Source organism: Chinchilla lanigera, unplaced genomic scaffold, assembly GCF_000276665.1.
Source record: "Chinchilla lanigera isolate Chin_1 unplaced genomic scaffold, ChiLan1.0 scaffold00007, whole genome shotgun sequence".
NCBI lineage: Eukaryota > Metazoa > Chordata > Mammalia > Rodentia > Chinchillidae > Chinchilla > Chinchilla lanigera.
Genome location: NW_004955408.1, coordinates 7,379,744 through 7,388,017, shown reverse-complemented (window position 1 = coordinate 7,388,017; position 8,274 = coordinate 7,379,744).

Here is an 8,274-nt window from a genome sequence, read left to right as displayed (position 1 = left end):
GAGAGAGAGAGAGAGAGAGAGAGAGAGAGGAGACAGAGACAGAGAGAGAGAAAAGGGACAGAGAGAAAAGGAGAGAGAGATCTCAGATAATAGAAAAAATGTGGTATTGTAATCCAGTGTGAACAGTGTATTTAAAAGTGTACCCTGGGCTGGGGATGTAGCTCAGCGGCATAAGTGCTTGCCTGGCAAGCCTGAGGTCATGAGTTTGATTCCCAGTACCAAAAATAAAAAGTCTACCTTGACTTTGTATAATTGTCTTACATCTTTCATATATTCTTTGGCCTATTAGTTTGGTTTTCAATCTATATATATGATAATTATCAACAAATGTGATTCTGGAAAAATAAAAGCAGGATGGAAAGAGGGGCAGTAAAAGGAATTGAAATATGTTTTGTACATATACCTATTCCCTACAGTGAGTGTAATTATTATGTACTGCAAACTTGTACTAATAAACGTAAAAAATTTATATGATAAAAAATCAAGAAAATGATGTCAAAAAGAGTGTAGATAAAATTAAAATTGCTAATTGGCCGGCCTTAAACTAAGTAGGTTATCGTGGATTTTTGGAGTAGGCCCAATATAATTGCAAGGCTCCTTTGTATGGAGAAAGGAGGGCAGAATCAGAGAAAAGGTGTGATGGTTGGTTTTATGTGCCAAGTCTGATATATTATACAGTTATTCAAAGACTAATTGGTTCCATGAAAGTATTTAGTAAATGAGATTAACTCTACACTCGGTTGAGAGTGCAGGAGATGAGGCTCCATCATTGGAGTGGGCCTTGTATAGTCATTCACAAGGACATGAGAACAAAACATAGCCTGTATCATTGCATAACCCAAGTGTCTGGAATAAATTTATGCACATGCACTATGTGTGTTTATTTGTCTATGAAGTTGCCTACTTACTGGCTTTAAAGGCAAAGAAAGAAATCAAGGAATGCAATGTCCTCCAGAGCTAGAAAATACAAGGAAAAGATTCTTCCTTTAGGCATGGAGGGGAAATACACCCCTTAATTTAGACTAGTGAGGCTCGTTCTGTTCTTCTGACTTATAAATCTATAGGATAATGACGGTTGTTGTAAGCTACCAAGCTTGAGACAATTTGTTAAAGCAGCAATGAGAATATAACACTGTGAAGTGATCCCTGTAAACCGTCCAGCCACTCAAGTTGCCACCTCTGTTTTGCATACAAAGAACATGAAACTTGGAGGTATGATGACACTTGGCACAGACCAGAGGGTCTATGTCCTAGCTAGAACTTGGACCTCCTTTTATTTTATGGTTTCTTTCTTTCTTTCTTTCTTTCTTTCTTTCTTTCTTTCTTTCTTTCTTTCTTTCTTTCTTTCTTTCTTTCTTTCTTTCTATCATTCTTCTTTTCTTCCTTTCTTCTTCCTTTCTTCCTTTCTTCCTTTTGTTTCTTTCTCTCTTTTTTTTTGAGACAGGGTCTCACTCTGTAGTTCAGACTGACCTTCAAGTTACTATGGACTCCAGGCTGGCCTTGAACTCACAGTGATCCTCCCACCTCGGTTTCTCAAGTGCTTGGATTACAGTCATGCGCCACCATGTCTGGCTCTTGGACTTTGTTCTTTAAACTTACTGCCCTAGTATTTACTTTCTCTAGCAGACGTTCTCATAATTTTTTGAAAGCTGAGTCTACGTTTCCTAAAGGATTTCTAGATTTTATGAGATAACAAAAATAATAGGGAGAATTAAGAAAACTAAAATTTCTTCTTTTATTCCTTTCTTTTTGCTGGATTAACTATCTGCTTGAATGCCCTGGTGGGAAATACTGGTTGGTAATTTTATGTCTTGTCCCCATAAGCCACCATGCTAGTGTGTCCAAGATACGTCACACTATAAACAGCAGCAACTGAGCAATGCCTCTTTGATGAAGAAAAGCACCTCTGTTTACGGGGAGGCTGTTTATAATTCTAACACAGTGAGCACTGATAGTGGAAAACATCTTTGAAATTTCCAGGTCCAGCAGAGTTCCTTTAACTTCTCCCAGTCGGTGCCATCCGACTGGGAGATTTCTTATGAGGATGATAACTGTCTTCATTTTTCTTATGATAATTTCTTATGAGGATGATAATTGTCTTCATTTTTCATAGAATGATGTATTTTACAAATTTTCACAAAAATTTCTTTAAATCTTACTAGCTTTTCTAAATATTGTTTGTGTAGTTATGGCTACTGAGCTATAATAACTTCAGAAATTATAATTGGTGAGACAAATCATGATATGTAATTTTAAATAGTAGTTTTAATTTATGTTTTAAATTTCTTCCACACTTGAGTCTATCTTTAAAAATACAATGTATCTGTTCTTATATAATACTATTTTAAGTGGAATATGCATGACCATATTTAAAAAGATAAAATGATTATGGAGTCATACTTTGATTTTCCTGTTAGTCTTGCTTTTTATAAAACTATTATGTCTTTTGCTTTTATAATTGAATGTTGAAAATTTATAATTGTATATATTTATGGGGTACAAAGCGATGCTGTGATTTATGACTGCAATGTATAATAATTAAATCAAGCTAATTAGCATATCCATCACCTGAAATACTTAACTACTTTTGTGATAAGGACATTTGAAATTTATTCTCTTAGCAACATTAAAATGCACAATCCATTATTTATTGTTTTCTCTGTGAGCGAACTACATCTCATAAAAGGAAACTATTAAGTATGTCCTTTAAGTATGATCTCCCTACTTTCCCCAGCCCTAATCTCTAATATTACCATTCTACTCTCTGCTTCTATGGTTATCACTTTTGATTATTTTAGAGTCTACCTGTGAATAAGATTGTATGGGATTTGTTTTCCCCATATAACCTGGCTTATTTAATCTTTTCATGCTTTCCAGCTCCATCCACGTTGCCACAAATGACAGAATGTCTTGCTTTTTAAAGGCTGAATAGTGTCCCACTGTGTCTATCACGTCTTCTTCATCCTTTCGTTTGTTGGTGGAAATAGGTGGATTCCATGACATGATTATTGTTATAAACACAAGAATGCAAACATCTCTTCAAAACACTCACCCTGCCCAGAAGTAGGCATGCTGGCTCACATTGTCATCCTATTTTTCGATCTATGAGGAACCTCCGTAGCACTATACATGATGGCTGAAGTAACTGACATTCCCACCAGCAGTGTGTAAGTGTCCCATCTTCCCCACATCCTCCCCAGCAGTTGTTATTGTCCTTGTGATCTTTCTGATCATAGCCATTTTAATAGGTGTGAGGTGATTATCTCATTGTTCTTCATTTGCATTTCTCTAACTATTATTGATACTGAGCATTTTTTTTAAGATATAGTTGTTGGCCACTATTATGTCATTTTTTGAGAAATGTCTTTTCAGGTTTCCTTTGATTTGAAATTGGGCCATTTGTTTCTTTCTATAGCATTAGTTGAGTTCCTTAGCTTTCTGAGTATTAATTCTTTACCAGATATATGACTTGCAAGTATTTTCTCCCAATCTGTAGATTGACTCTTCAATCTGTTGCTTCCTTTGTTATACAGGAGCTTTTTATGCCAACGTAACCTCGTTTGTCTACTTTTTAATTTTGTTATATTTTGAATTAAATCTAAAAAAACCTTGGCATAGTAGTTTTATAGTTGTGGGTCTTATGTTTTGGTCTTTAATCCATTTTAAGTTGATCTTTGTACATGGTGTGAAAAAAAGTTCTAATTTCATTTTTCTGCATAAAAATATGTAGTTTTCCTAGCATCATTTATTGAAGAGGCTGCTCTTTCTCCATTATGTAAAACTTTTCATTATGAAAAACTTGAAACATGTAAAAGCATGTCATATAATATTAAACTAAATTCCCATTACCCATCACTCAGCTACCAAAATTATTCATTTATGGCCAATTTTGTTTTATTACTCCAATTTGTTTACTTCCGCCTCATTGCATTATTTTGAAGCAAGTTTTACTATTTTGAAAAATTGTTTGGATATCAATTTGAAGCATAAATTTAACTTTTGAAGTGTTTCCTAGTCATCAAGGGATAGTTTAAGTCAAAATAAGAGTTTGATGGTTTTTTCACATGTTGTAATTTCTTGGAACTAGATACTTCTCTATTTCTTCAAACTACTTCTAAATATACTACCTCATAAATTAACTAGTTCAGCAAGTGAACTCGTATTATAAATAGGAAAGATTGCTACATTTTGATGATGCAATGGAGACTATGAAGAAATTCTAATGCATTATGGTGCATAAGAAAGCATAATAATATGTGATGAGGCAAACTTAGTAAAAGAAAGTTATATGGGACTGTAAGAAAACAGAATCAGCTTTAGTTTTCGTCAAAAATGTGTTATAGAAGATAGATGTCTAAATAGAGACCAGAAGGATAAATGGGATTGGCGACACACAGAGTAGATTTCAAGTACAGATGATTTATCCAGAGAGAAAAGCTCTATGGAGGTGTGGGTAAGGGTATATGTTATGCTCCCATGACTTCAGGGTAGATTTTGGAGGCCAAAGCGATAGAAGGCAAGGACAGAGAGATAAATACAATTTCTATTTCTCTTAGGCTTAAACTTTTATTCAGGGAACTGACAAGACATGGTAAAGCATTGCCTTAATGAGAAAAACTGCTCTGATAGACTTAAGCCTAAACCTAAAGATATCAAGTGGGGCTGGTGGGATAGCTCAGGGGCAAAGTACTTTCATAGCATGTGCAAGGTCGTTTATTGATCCACAGTACCCCTAAAAATACACACACGCAGAGTCAGTCAGTCACATCCATGCTTGGCAGTCTGACCATGACTTTTTGTCTAAGGCATTGCATCTGCCTGTGTTTTGGGTTTGTTTTTTTGTTTTTATTTAAAGTTTTAATGAACAAAAGGCTCTACTAATTCCCTCAGGTGTAATCATCTTCTCTGTGGTATTTAATCCATGGTCTAGTAGGGCCAAAAGGCTAGTGGATAAGACCCTTGAGTCCAATTTCCTTGATAGTAATCATGGCGGAACTGTCCATACAATCGGTAATCTGCTGGTTAGTCTGCAACACTCCTACTGTGCCTTTATAACTGTTATCTTATGTCCAGAATTATAACACTGAGTTAATAAAACCAAGAGTTTGGCTGTGCTGAAGCTTTCCTTGAGCAAGGGGCTGAAGGATGACTTGTAGACTAAAGAACTCTTGGAACTAGAGCAGTTAATCCTGCTCTCAGTTTGGGAACTTCGGAGACCTTTCCTGATGGAGCATTGGACCTGGGATAAGCAAATATGAAGAGAGGTATTGAATGTCTTTCCTGTTCTGTTGTAGAGCAGGAGTTGGTAATTGCAGCCAAAGGGTCAAATCCAGCTCACTGCCTGTCTTTGTAAATTTTATTGGAATACCGACATCCATATTCATTTGTGTATTGTCTATAATAGCTTTCATGATATCCTGGCACAGCTGAGCAGTTGAAACATGGAGAACGTGGTCCGTGAAGTTTGAAATACTGTCTGGCCCTTTACAGAAAAAAATGCCCAAGTCACTGAGAGTATATCCTGGCCTAGATCATGCTGTAGAATCTGAAGAGCACCCAGGAGCATGGCATGTGTAGCAGTTCACCTAGAAGGGTCTATTTGTGTTGAGTTGAGGGGCTCCTTTGGCCTACACATCTTTGTTCCAAGTGAGATGTTTGAGGTTACTGCTTTTTCATTCACAGAGCCCTAAAGAAGTTTTCACCCAAGAGTATCTACTCTGTGCTCAGTGATGTTGTGAGGTTACTTCTTATTGCCTGGGGACTGGTGAATTTCCACTCTTGTGTGTCATTTACTTTATGGTATTCTAGCAATGAGCCAAGATTTTGCTTCCAGCTGTGAGGCATCTGGCTTGGATCCCTTCTCTTCCCTTTGCTACAGTATTCCTGATGTTCCCGCTGTGTGTTCTGAACTATACTGGCATCTATCTTCCCCTCTGTGGTGCCCTTGCAGGGTGGCCTTGCCAGGCCCCTATTGGCCCAATCCATCTTCCTGCTAGCTCAGCAGGATTGTCCTTGGGTGCCTTCCTACTTCTGGGGAAACAGCAGAGCTTGCCTTTTGACTGAGCAGGCTCACTGAGCCATATAGAGACTGGATATCATTTGTTCATTTATGAGTCTGTTCCCAGCATCCATAACTACGAGGAGGGCTATAAGAAATGCTGCTTGAATCCCTGAAAGGTCTTTTCTGATCTGAAATGTCTTCTCTGTGAAGCTTGCTTGCTCACTTGCCTGCTTGCTTGCTCGAGCTGTTCCATTCTGGATTGAGAAATCAAAAATATTTATTAAAATAATGATGCTTCCCTATGTAGAGTAACTCACCTGACCACCTAAGCTAAATATGATTGAGCTGAATGAATCAACTGTAGAAGAAATCAGATTTCCAAAGTAAATGTGGAAAGTCCAATTTGAAAGCAAGAAGATCTTTGGGAATCCTGAAAACTACCCAACTGGCACATTTACGAGGAAATACATGGATACCGAATAACTTGAGATAAGTTACTAAAATGAAAGGAAGGCTATAGAAAGTATGCTAATCTAGAAATGAAGTAGTGTTAGAGTCAGAAGAGGGCAGTATATGGGCAAATGTGACCACAGAGGAACAGAGAAGGCTGTAACGTACCTGAGGTACTACAGAAAGTAATTCACTGAGTTTGGACTAGAATCTAGGTCTGCTGACACCCAAACCTGCACTCTTCCTCAAATCCTCAGCCTTTCCTGAACGATGCTCTGGGGAGCACTCTTTCTGCAAATATTAATAGGATTTTCACAGGAATAAAGGTATAGTGTGAAGTAAGTTTAAGAAGTATGGTCAGGAAATCATACCAGAGGAAAGTACTCCTCTAGAAACCTTAGGTTATAAATGGCAGCCACATAGCCAACATATTCTTATTGAGAATTTTCTAGAAGCTATATGCTAGTAGCTGGGGCATAATAGGACCAAGAAAACATAGTGCTTATTCTTTTGATCCAATAGTCTTCTCCTTCACTGGAAGATAATATTGATCAAATAATCACACAAATGCACATACTTTTTTAAACCAGTGCTCTACTGAAGGGCAGTTCACTTCTCTGGGGGCACACATGAAAGGGCCCTAGTAGTGAAGTAGTTTAGAGAGGACTTCTTGAATGAAGGGTTTTTGAGCTCAAAGGATGAGTACAAGCTCCGTAGGTGAAGAGCATTCTAGGCTGTGTAAATGGCATGTTCAGGTAGTGAAGGAGGCATGGCAGATTGTGCTAGAATGTTCTGGAAAGGAGGCCAAGGTGCCTGGAGGTAGGGAAGCAGCTGAGACCTCAGTGTTCATTTCCTGTGGATCCAAAGGCCTGTGTTTTTCCCCATAGTGCCTCTTACATGGATTGTCATTCTTTATGTTGTGAAAAATGTTGTCCATACTTCACCGTGGGAATTAAAAGGCAGACTTTAGTGAGTGAGGGTTGTGGTCAAGAAAAGAAACTGGAAGGATCAAGCCTTAGGATCTGGATCTTAATCCTAACAGCAATCGATGGCACTAACTCCACATGTGGTGGGGCTGGGTCTCATCCTCTTTGTGGACTTCCGTTTCCACTTAAGAGCCTGGGCCGAACGACTGCTTGCCTTTCTCCTCTGATCATCTCTCATTTTACACGCTTGTGGGATTTTTCCCTCAGACAAAGGCATTTGACTGGAAAGAGCTGCGTCTGTGGATGGCCTTCCAACCTGAAGGATTGCTGAATTACCTGTCCAAGGTAAACTATGTGTTCTTGCAGAGGCTGGGCAGCCCTGCATGCCCAAAATGAGTTGTGATTTCCAAGGTTTGTTTTTGTTGCTCTCCATTTGCCTCTGGCCTTGGACTCAGGAAAGTGAGCTCCCTACTTCTTTTCATTCTAATTTTAGCAACTCCCTGTTCACAGAGTTATTTTTACTATTAGGAAATGGGAAGTAGCAAAACCCAGGCTCATCTGGTGAGTTGGGAGCCCAGAGTTCCACTTGGGATTGGCATTTCCATCAGCTTATTTTGTACTGTTGTTGAAAAACATCCCTTCCCTCCAAGGAAAAAAAGCTGTATTTGAAATAGGGGGTACTCCTCATGTTCCTAAGTGGGTGTGATGGATTCCCTTCAAGACCATTTTCTGGCCTCTCATCTACAATCTCTGGTGGTGTAGCCTTCACAGTGCCCACATCATACACAGGCAATGGAAGAGATGGGATGTTGGTGGTTTCAGTAAAACTTATTGGGTGTCTATATGACTTCTGGTAAGTATATGTGAATGCTTACTGTTAGGAACACTTGACAACTG